Here is a 12,011-nt window from a genome sequence, read left to right on the forward strand (position 1 = left end):
CTTTATATTTAATTCTATCGCCTGGCTTAGTTTTTCACCTGTAAGATGTACTTATTTAGAGCAAGTTTCTTAACTAGCAAATTAAACCGAGAACCACAGCAACCATATATATATTCTTATGATGTACTTTTCTTTGAGTGGTGTTCTCTGTCTATTGAATAACATTTTCTCAGTTTAATGCTAGCAAAAAACAAAACAAAATCAAAGTGTTTCTATATAAATTTAGTTCACCGTGTTGTAATATCACATGGAATTGAAAAACGAATAGTCGAACCTCTGCTATCTCGATCAAACTTCTCAGGATGATATACTGACTTACCGCAGAAGTTCGACTGAATACGTTTCTCAGTTCCATGGGAGAACCTGGAGAAGCAAAAGCCTGCGCAACGGAAAATACTAAATAAACTTGTAGAGCAGGTCAAGATGTATCATCATGCCAAGTTTCATTCAGATCAGAGAAGTTTGGCTGCAGCCATTTTCATTACAAAGCACAAAATGGATGGTCCCTAACCTCGAGAATCTTCACAATTGTCGACGAGTTGAACTGCACTCATCTGATCAAAATCAAACTTAAAATGACAGTTCACTTTCAACTGTTAAATAATATGATATGCAGGCTTCTGCTTTCCTAGTTACAGTCTATCCACTGTGGTATGCATATTAGTACAAATGTGAGAGTGCATATTTATTAAAGATTTGCTTCAAAAAGCGATGAAAGACATAGGCATTGCCGCGGGCGGTGATAACAAGATGCCGGAAAACGAACAAGCAGAAAGAATATGGGCTGAAGAAGTGTAAACGACGACGCGGCGGCCCGTAAAGGTGTTGCCGTCCTATTAAATGAATAATATCAAAAGAAAGAAAAAAAAAGTAAAAAATTTCGCGCTCGTAATCAAGACAGAAAGCAACTAAAGGAAATCTTTGTTTTACGTCCCACGTTATGCCGCTTAGGCTAAAAGAGGCGCTGATTATGAGAAATGATTGAAATGGTGGTGGAATGAAGAAAGTGGGAGGAAACGGGAGAACCCCGCGGTAACCCACCGCACATAGTTTTTGTCCACCATAAAGTTAACTTGGCGGGGGCTCAAGACAGAAAGACGGTTGGAAAAACAAATAAACGATGTTGCATCCCGTAAAAATGTTCGCGACCTATGAAATCAATATTTTTTCTTAAAGAAAAAAAAGAATTAAAAAGAGAAAAAAAGGTCAAAATTTCGCGCTCGCTTCGCTCGCGATCAGCAGAGAAAAGAGGACGTGACGCACCCCTAAAAGTGTTGGCGACCGATTGAATAAATATTGTGGGTAAAAAAAAAAAAAAAAAAAAAAAAAAAAGTCAAAAATTTCGCGCTCGCTTCGCTCGCGATCAGCACAGAAAGAAGGACGTGACGCGCCCCTAAAGGTGTTGGCAACCGATTCAATACATATTGTCGGTAAAAAAAAAAAAAAAAAAAAAAAAAAAAAAAAAAAAAACGCTCGCTTCGCTCGCGATCGACATGAAAAAGGCAACGACGTGACGCCCCGTAAAATTGTCGGCGACCTATTCAATCAATATATTCGGTTGAAAAACAAAGTCAAAAGTTTCCCAATCGCTTCCCTCCCGATCGACATAAAAAAAAAGGCAACCCCTTCACCTCTCCTTATGCATTCATCAGTAAACATACAACCATAGATCACAATACCACTCACATCACCTATCAGTTCTCCACGTCCATCAAGATCCAATCATCGCCCTGGCCCTTTATGATGATACACAACATTACATGTTATTGTGTGCATTGCCCCGCGTTACAATACATGACCAAAAAAAAGAGAAAAAGAGCTGCACTGCCTTCAGTGTAGACATGTTCGTATTCGTAGAAAATGATTTTAGGTACACGATAGTACAGTAATCTATCTTCACATGCTTCAGATGTGAACGATACCTACACATGAAGAGGGCTCCCGAGGTTTCCTTTTCCAATAGGATGGAGCTCCACCACACTTGCAGAATGACGAGAAGTTATGTTAATAAATATATCCCAGAGTGTTTCGTAACTCGCCCTTGGTCCTAATGATGAAGCGTTCTTCAGATGGCCCCGATGTCTCCACACATGATACTATGCGACTTCTTTTCACGAGGCTCTCAAAGATCACGTTTGTGTCCTAACATTCTCTGCAGATATGACACAGCTGCGATAGCGGATCACAGAAGCCTTTCCTCTCCTTACAAGAGACGTGTTCATTCGAGTATGTGAGTAATTCGACTATCGATTAAATATCTCCCGTGTCACGATAGTAGTCACTTTCAATTCTTCTAACGAAGGTAAGAAAAAATGCTATACAAACTTCCTTTCGGTATATAAAGGATTAGGGGCCCAGAGAATATTTTCTTTCAAGAGGATACATTCTTTTTCGAACACCCTGTATATAGATCCTCTAATTATAACTGCAAACAAAATGTTGATTTTGCAATTGCTTCCATGAGAGAATATTCTGTGCACTTTCTTTCTGAAGGGCCGGGCCTAAACGTTTTCCTTAATCATTAAATTTAGTAGTTATCTACAATTACATAGTTTTCCATTGTTCTCAAAATAAAGATTTTTCTCTATGAATTGTTGAATGTTGCTAGGGATATTGAAGTAATTCTTTTTAGTGTTTTTTTCTTTACAATAATGTACTGAACGCCTGCATTAAGGAAGTTCGTGTGTCCATCTTGCAAAATGTTTCGTCTTTTTTCATGCCCACTAAGGTAAATATTCATTTTGCTCTTTTCTCTGTATGCAAACCACATTTCTTAAAGGCAACATTTTCATACAAATGTAGTACTAAAAACTTCTAATTGGCAACATCTGGGCTGCGAAGAGGAAAAAGAAAGAAATCTCGTACGTATTCGCGCGCAATTCGGAATTAGCCAATGAAAAGCACAAAAGCGGCCACCATCTCTCTCTCTTTCTTATTAACGGTTTTGTACTTTCTGCAGTTCTATCAGTGCTGCTAACCTCTTACTATATCATTGAATATGTATGTTTAGATATATATATATATATATATATATATATATATATATATATATTTTTTTTTTACAAAAAATCATACTACTACGGAATAATATTAAATGCCTTTAAACCCTCATTTCTGTTTGCACTTTCTGTTACACTACCTTCCCCGAACTTCTTTCAAGTTATTAAGTGCAGAACGGGGAGTTATACATATTTACTTGCGCTTTGACAATATCTGCACATTGTGTAATAATAGGAGACGTATAAAATAAAACTATATACTAATACGTATATATATATATATATATATATATATATATATATATATATATACAGTACACATTCCACTATCCGAGGCTTTCCTTTTCTTTTCTTGCTGACGATAAATTACGCTTTTAGAAATGTTGTCTGAAAACAATAAGAATATGTGCAAAAAATACAATCAGAGGTAGAGGTCTTTAACAGGAAATAAGCAAGGGAGTTGAAAAATTTTTTATGCATGTAAAAAATATAGACATGAACCAACTTGTGAAATAAAAAGACCAGAAAACTACTCTTTCTAAATTATGTGTAAACTTTTTACCGAAAACGAAAGTTGCACGAAAGACTTTTTGTCCGTTTTTTGGCCTCCGGTGCTTGGGGTCCCTGATTCAATCCCAGCTCGTGCCGTGTGAACTTTGTCGTGCATAAAGACCGTGCTCATGGGTTTTCTCGGGTTTCTCCCGTTTCCTCCCACTTTCTTCATTCAGTACTCATCATCACCGTCTCCTTTAGCGTAACCGGTATAAGTATGCGACGTAAATCTAAATATTTCATTTCATTTCCCTTTTCTGCTCATACTGCTGATTATGCGCGATTATGCCAACATCCAACTCCGCGGATAATCGTGCGATTACTGTATATACAACTAATACAGATACAACTAATTATATTATCAGTTACAGTATCGGTTTTTATTTACTAATTTGCCTCACTTTATTTGCATCCCTGCAGTAAATAATTCTTATCGATAATAGTTAAAATGTATATTACATTTTAGTGCTTCACGACTGAATGATCATCTGCCTTACGTTATCTCGCAGCTGAAGAGAATGCTACACTGAAAACTACCTTGCGTTATAAAGGGTAAGTGAAACATATCTTAAAAATATCTTTCATACATTTCATTGTGTACATTAAAGAATGTAAGTTTGCCTTTTTCCTGTAATCAATACTTAATAAAGGATTTATTTTTATTTATTTATATACAATTTCATACGTGGTTCGTGATAGTAAACTCGATAGGACACAGTGGCACTATGAACATCCGAATCACTCATCATTCGAACATTCAAATATTTATTCGAATATTAGTATATTCCAAGTAATGTTAACGACGTTAATATGCTTGCCTTTATAGTTAATAATGTCAATTCTTACTTAAAACATACTTCCTTAACAGGACATTGAAGAAAAGGTAGTTGCCAACGGCCATACCATGCTGAATATACCGGTTCTCGTCCGATCACCGAAGTCAAGCAGCATCGGGCCTGGTCAGTACTTGGATGGGTGACCGCCTGGGAACACCAGGTGCTGTTGGTATACTTTTTCTAATTTTGTTTTTCACAAAGACGAATATTCTCACATCGTTCACCACGATAATTTCGTAATCATGCATTACTTAAAACAATTAGCAACGCTTTCCACGCGCTGGTCTTTTTGAGTATTCACCGACAAACCTACGTAGCTACAATAACTCACTCGAAGCCATATGCATTCGCCAACGGCCATACCATGCTGAATATACCGGTTCTCGTCCGATCACCGAAGTCAAGCAGCATCGGGCCTGGTCAGTACTTGGATGGGTGACCGCCTGGGAACACCAGGTGCTGTTGGCATCTCTTTTTCAAATTTCATTATCCTTCAAGTACGAAAATACTAGAAACATTAATTTTATAGTACTTTCAAGAGATAATTTATCAACATTATTTCATAGCGATTAATCGATATTCTAAGCGTTATACCCACTATTTCTTACACTAACAGCCTGTTTATTTGCACGGCACATTAAAATAACCTGATTTCCGATCCGTGTGCACCTACTACTATACTTAACACGGAATGTATTACCACTTTTTAAAAGTAAATTATTATGACTAAGTGTAGATCTCCGGCGAGTAAATGCCTTTCGTATACAAGCACGACACATCTCCGCTATGTGCTTTACTTTTTTACTAACAGCATATAGAAATTGGATTTCAACGTGTTTCTACATAACAGAATGAAGCAAATTTCGTGATTTAACTCTTTCGAATAATGTGTTGGTCCTGACAAGGACCGTTTGAAATGAAAAATCTTGAAGAAGATTTTTACTTAGAGCTTGTGTACTTGGTAACAGCCTTCGTACCCTCACTTACAGCGTGCTTGGCAAGTTCACCAGGCAAAAGAAGGCGCACAGCTGTTTGGATTTCCCGGCTGGTGATAGTTGACCGCTTATTGTAATGGGCCAAACGAGAAGCTTCAGCAGCAATACGCTCGAAGATGTCATTAACAAAGCTGTTCATGATACTCATAGCTTTGCTAGATATGCCAGTGTCAGGATGCACTTGCTTCAAAACTTTGTAGATGTAAATGGCATAGCTCTCCTTCCTCCTCCTCTTCTTCTTCTTATCTCCCTTGGAGATATTCTTTTGGGCTTTACCAGCCTTCTTTGCAGCCTTTCCGCTAGTTTTTGGTGGCATGATGACTCACTCGTTCAGCAAAATTAGATGTGTCCGCCAAGTTTGCCAAGTTATAATTGACGGGTTGATTGAGTGGTTGAGTTCCGGGACTAGTGGAAGTCCCCTGCCTCGCATTTGAAGTAGATTTTGAAGTGAGTAGATGCACAACGTAGAACTGATAATGGCCGGAGACCGACGCCGGCTCATTGAAGTCTTGATTGAAGATCCAGAGTTTTGTTAAAGTGAAGGAAAAGCTGGGGAAGGAAGAGATTGGTTGATTTAAGGAGAGGGCTGCCTGTGATTGGCTGTTGGTGAAGGGCCAATGGAAGTTAGCCAGTACAGTGGCTCTGAAAAGGGTTTTGGTCCTGTATGTTAATTGCTATTCCATCAGTCTTGAAGTTCCTCAAGAATTTCACAAAAGATAATTAGCTTTGTGAAAACATCTGGAGCTGATTTAATATCACTAAATCTTTCCTGCACTGCTTGTAGAAGTTTTGGTAACTGGAGATCTTGAAATAATTGTAATAGGTCGTGCCAACTAACAGCTGATTCTTCAGTAGGCGGGGGTGATGTAGTTTGTGAATTCTTGGATGAAGAGCTTGCTTTCTCTGCATAGGAAGATTGTGGATGCTTCTTGGGTGTAGATTCAGGTGGGGTTCCCTTCTGAAGAGGGGGGAAGTCCTGAGGTTTCGGTACTTTATTTTGAGATGATCTTCTTGATAGAACACGATGAATTGTTGGACATCTTGGGTAATTGGCGGGGTGACCACCACCACAGTTCGGACACTTTACTGCTTCATCTTGAGTTTTTCTTGTACATTGATAAGTCATATGTTCACCAGCACACTTGACACAGCGTGGAGTTGCATAACAAGAAGATTGGGTATGCCCAAGCCTTTGGCATCTGTAGCACTGAATATAAGGTCTAGCTCGGAACGGTTCGATTTTTATTTTATAAAACTCCAAATATTGAAGTTCAAAAATACTATTCGAAGTTGGTGTCTTGACTAGAGTTACTAGGTAGAGGGGAAAGGGGGTTCCACCTCGACCTTTGAGTTGATGTACTGAAAGAGTGGGGTAACCACGGTTCTCCAGGTCTTGCTTGATATTTTCCACTGAGGCGTCAATGGGCAGTTGACGGATTACTACTTTGAGAACTTTTTCTTTCCTCACTAGATCTAACGCATATTGTAGCTTAAATTCCTTACAAAACTTGATTAGTGCCTGATAATCTTCTTGATTGTTGCATTGGAATTTCACTCTATCTGAATACACTGCACAATATGGGATTTCCTTACAGACGGAACTTGCACCATGGGTGAGTCTATATCCTTTGTCTTGAGGGTAGTCATAGATGGTGAGAGACTTGATAGTGCGCTGTGAATTGGAGTTATGGTTGGTCTTTGTTTTCTCACTTGTAGTATCCTGAGTAGAAATATCCATGTTTTCAGCACCTGAATCTTGGGGGGGGGGCTCAGGCGTTGTTAATGGAGAGTAACTATTATTAGTAGGAAGTGTGGTGGGTAACACTGGTCGTGGTTTCACAGTTCTTTTAGGCTTTTTAAAGAGACGATCCCCCGGAGGGGAATTTGTTGCAGTTGCTGGGAGTCCAGAATCTTCAGTATTCAAAGTCCGTAGAAAGGTAGTGAAGAGATTATAGTCAAATTCTTGATTCGTTAGTTGCTTCAATTGTAGAGACAGACCGAAAATGTCCGCCTGAGTCCGATGATAGTCTTTACGAAGTTCAACTGGGAGAACGTCTATATGAATTTCACAAGGGCCAGGGATTTGCCTGGGTTTACTGCAGTCCGGACATTCACTACACTGTGGATTCCCAGATGTAAGTTTGTATATAGTAAAGAGAAGCGATTTGTTTCTCTCTAATACATCTTGTTGTTGGTTTCGCAAGTCTTGAATAATCGCAGCTTGGCGCTCACGGAGTTCTTGTATAGGATCAGCTTGATTCGACATTGGAGAGCGAAGGAATACACGTCCATTGTGTCCGCCGATTTATCGACTTCATTTAAATTACAGTACGTGTTTCAATTCGCGCCAACTGCCTTGCTTTTCATTTGATGCACTCGGGTGCACGCTTGAAGTAGTAACAAAACTGACTTGATTCATGGGAGGCCGCAATTTTTCCTCTCATCTTATTACGAAAGAATATTGAACAATGTCTGGTCGCGGCAAAGGTGGAAAAGTCAAGGGAAAGAGCAAGTCCCGCTCCAGCAGGGCTGGCCTTCAATTCCCAGTAGGCAGAATCCATCGTCTTTTGCGAAAGGGTAACTATGCCGAACGAGTTGGTGCTGGCGCTCCCGTGTATTTGGCTGCAGTCATGGAATACCTGGCAGCTGAAGTTCTTGAGTTGGCAGGCAACGCTGCTCGTGACAACAAGAAGACTAGGATTATTCCACGTCATCTGCAGTTAGCTATCCGTAACGACGAGGAATTAAACAAGTTGTTGTCTGGAGTTACAATCGCTCAGGGTGGTGTTTTGCCCAACATTCAAGCTGTACTTCTGCCCAAGAAAACTGAGAAGAAGGCATAAATGTAAGACCTATATCTCATACAAATCGGCCCTTATGAGGGCCACAAACCCCTTTATAGAGGAGATTTACGATTGAAATGAATTGTTTTCGATATACAGACTCATCAAAAGTGTCTGAGATAGTTGCTTAGTTTCATTCGAAATTCTCGCTGCTATTCGATTAATTAGTATATGTGTAGTCGTCGATCGTAATTGAAGCCCATAGGAAGTCACACTAACTTTAGAATACTCCAAACAGCGATGTGCTTAGTTCCCACTACATTATTAATTATAAGATCATTACCTTTTGTATTGTCGCTAGCTACATTTTTTTGATATTTGCGTACATCGGGCTCATATTACCCAGAGGACAGGACAGTCGAGCCCAGATTCTCAGCAATGGAAGAAAACCTCATACCACATATTCTCATGTACTTCATGCTAGACAAAGGAATTTCCAACATTCTTAAAGCACTCATGTTTCTCTCTTGCGTTGGCTTGGCTGAAATTACTCTGTTCAATATGTTCTCGACATTTATTATTGTTCATTACTATGCCCCAATGACATCATGAACAGAGCGGATCAGAAAACTTTCCTAAATTTCTTTTGCAACATAGTAATGACATTAAATGCACACTTAAGTACGATTTATTCTTTGCAAGGTCGATATTCATATTTGTGTGATATGTGTTATATGTATATGGTTTGTAATACGCAACTACTCTTATTCTCTGATCTCAGAACTCATTTGCTACTGTGCCCAACGAGCGAGCCTAGGTTTCTTGTAACTACTGCCTTTCTTTAGTAAATAATGTGAAGTATACAATGCATTAACCTACATCTCATATTTGTATTACTCTTTATTTTAGTAACCCGCTACGAAGTGTCATTAATTTACATGTAAATCACAATAGACACTACCGCAAAAGAAAGAAATCGAACCCAAGACCACGTAAACAAGATAAAGGACAAGATTCAGGTTTCTAACGCATTATTCGCCCCTCACAGCACAGTATAGAAGTTGTATAAGCCTCTATACGTACATCCTACTGTCAGAACAGAAATTCCGACTTGCGTTTCGCATCTCTCATGCTCGCTACTTCCAACAAATCGCCAATTTCCAACCAGAACCCCTTCTCCAGCATTAATACTGCTACATGATATGAATACGTATACATGAACGTACATAATGTAAAAAAAAACGTATGATTTTCTCAAATTAATCTCTCTACGTCTGTAATTTAGTGTGCATCAAAAGGCTTTAATGTAGTTACACGAATTCTTATAATCTAACAGAAAATCGCACAAAGTAAATCTTTCCCTTTATATAAATTTGTTGGCTCTGAAAAGAGCCGTTTATGCCAATTTTATATCCAAAATAGGAGGAACCCCAACTTAACCTCCGAAACCGTACAGGGTTCTTCCTTGCCTCTTCAAGGCATACACAACATCCATAGCTGTCACTGTCTTCCTCTTGGCGTGTTCTGTGTATGTAACAGCATCTCTGATTACGTTCTCCAGGAATACTTTCAATACTCCTCGGGTCTCTTCATAAATGAGACCAGAGATACGCTTCACACCACCACGGCGAGCAAGACGCCTAATAGCGGGTTTGGTGATACCCTGGATGTTGTCACGAAGAACTTTACGGTGGCGCTTGGCACCTCCTTTGCCAAGACCCTTGCCTCCTTTTCCACGTCCTGTCATTTCGATATGTTACTGCTTCGCTCACCACACACGAGAAATACAAGCCCAAGCAGCCCAAGACTCGTGGTTTTGTTCCTTCGATCATGCAGGGAAAGCACGGAGGAAAAACACAAAACGTGTCTAAGCCAATGAGAACTGTCCTTTTCGACTGACTTTATCCAATGAGAAATAGCTTGATTTAACGGTTTTGCTCTTTATATAACTTGACTTCATTCAGCGCGCAATTATTTGAAACAAGTCGTGACAGTTGCAATGGCACGTACCAAGCAGACAGCTAGGAAATCTACTGGAGGCAAAGCTCCTCGAAAGCAGCTTGCCACCAAAGCTGCAAGAAAGAGTGCTCCAGCTACCGGTGGAGTGAAAAAGCCCCATCGTTACAGGCCTGGTACTGTGGCTCTCCGAGAAATTCGTCGTTACCAGAAGAGCACTGAATTGCTCATCCGCAAGCTGCCCTTCCAACGACTCGTCCGAGAAATTGCACAAGATTTCAAGACAGATCTTCGCTTCCAAAGCTCAGCTGTCATGGCTTTACAGGAGGCAAGTGAAGCTTACCTTGTAGGGCTTTTCGAAGACACCAACTTGTGTGCTATTCACGCAAAGAGAGTCACAATCATGCCTAAGGACATTCAGCTTGCTCGCCGCATCCGTGGGGAACGTGCTTAAGTTTGAAGTTCTGGCACTGAGTTCAAAAACGGTCCTTTTTAGGACCAATACACTACTTAGAGATGCTGTTATCCTAACAAGGATCTTGTCCATACTTGTTATCTTTTTTTTTTAAATTCTCACGCCGTATGTTGCATAGTTAATACATCTACCTTCGTTTTCCTGTCGTTTCGTATATCATCCTATCTTTCAAGTATATTCTTTAGTTTTCCCCTATGTTTACCGATTGATTATCTTCGTTTTATGTGGTCAAGGGTTCGATTTTGCCATATGTTGCATAACTTAACTTCGATTCAACCACTGTTTGCCCTTCTCAACGTTATTAATCTGATAGAACTCGCAGGCGAAATATGTACTTCTTCCAAGGTAGCAAAAGTAATATTATTTTGTCAGAGGTCGCTGCTGTTGAATGCAAACGTTAAACTAAACTTTCTTTAAGTGTCTGTTTGTACTTAACATCAGTTCAATTGTACACCTACATTTCTGCTGGTGTTACTATTTTTCTTTATAGCAATATTACGAATTATAAGACGGTATCCGTGGTTATTAGCGTGTTCCCTTTTCCTAACACTTTCTCATTACACCAGTATTTCCATCATTCATTAGGCGTAATCACCCGTCTCCTTTATCATAAAAATCATAATAGTACGACGTTAAATTGAAACATAGTCTACTTCACTTTCACGAGTTGTAATAAGTTCGAACATTTCTTTCACCCCAGCCTTGAAAAGAGTTGATTTTAGTTTAGTGTCCCTTTCAGCAGCAAGGCTGTTTCAAACGTGGACCTACTTATTAACGTGCAATGCGAAACATTTGAGCTCCCACCGAGAATCGAACCCAGTCAGCCTGCAAAAGTTTTTCTAACAAATGCATTAAGTGCGTTTTCTGTACTGTTTCGCTACTTGAAGATAGGAACAAGGAAAAAGTAAGTGATCACAAATTGACATTACGTAATGTGTTCCCCATTTTTTTTCGAGTACACCATTCTTGACACCCGTGAAAGCTTTCTTTCCCCACCCTCAATTCCCCTCTGTTATAAAGCACTTACATCAAGAAGTGCTTCGGTTAAAAAGAAAACTCAAAGTCCCTTGCGTGTATACTATACATTGCTATGAATGAACATGTGATAATGATAGGAAAAGCACAATTTTACTCTTCTCAAAGTATTTGATGGCTCTAAAAAGAGCCGTTTTAAAATGTCAGATGATTTACTGACACATTTACTTCTTCTTTGGTGCAGCCTTCTTAGCACTTTTCGGTTTTGCTGTAGCCTTCTTTGGCTTCGGGGCCTTTGGCTTCTTGGGAGTTTTTGCCTTCTTCACTTTAGATGGTGATTTCTTAGGTTTGGGAGCAGCAGCCTTTTTCTTTTCACCAGTCTTCTTGGGACGTTTAGCTGCTGGCTTTTTCGCAGGCTTCTTCTCCTTTGATGCTGATCG

The 12,011-nt window shown here is 39.5% G+C and overlaps 2 non-coding genes across 2 annotated transcripts; both read left to right on the forward strand.

Moving 5' to 3' along the window:
• The first annotated feature begins 4,440 nt into the window (after window positions 1–4,440).
• Window positions 4,441–4,559, forward strand: LOC145677779 (5S ribosomal RNA). Its single transcript, XR_014130002.1, has one exon. It is a non-coding gene; the product is annotated as a 5S ribosomal RNA (ribosomal RNA).
• Window positions 4,560–4,736: 177 nt separating this feature from the next.
• LOC145677777 (5S ribosomal RNA) lies at window positions 4,737–4,855 on the forward strand. Its single transcript, XR_014130000.1, has one exon. It is a non-coding gene; the product is annotated as a 5S ribosomal RNA (ribosomal RNA).
• The last annotated feature ends 7,156 nt before the right edge of the window (window positions 4,856–12,011 follow it).

The sequence above is a fragment of the Thermobia domestica genome, unplaced genomic scaffold, assembly GCF_964235325.1.
Source record: "Thermobia domestica unplaced genomic scaffold, izTheDome1.hap1.1 HAP1_SCAFFOLD_1379, whole genome shotgun sequence".
Lineage (NCBI taxonomy): Eukaryota > Metazoa > Arthropoda > Insecta > Zygentoma > Lepismatidae > Thermobia > Thermobia domestica.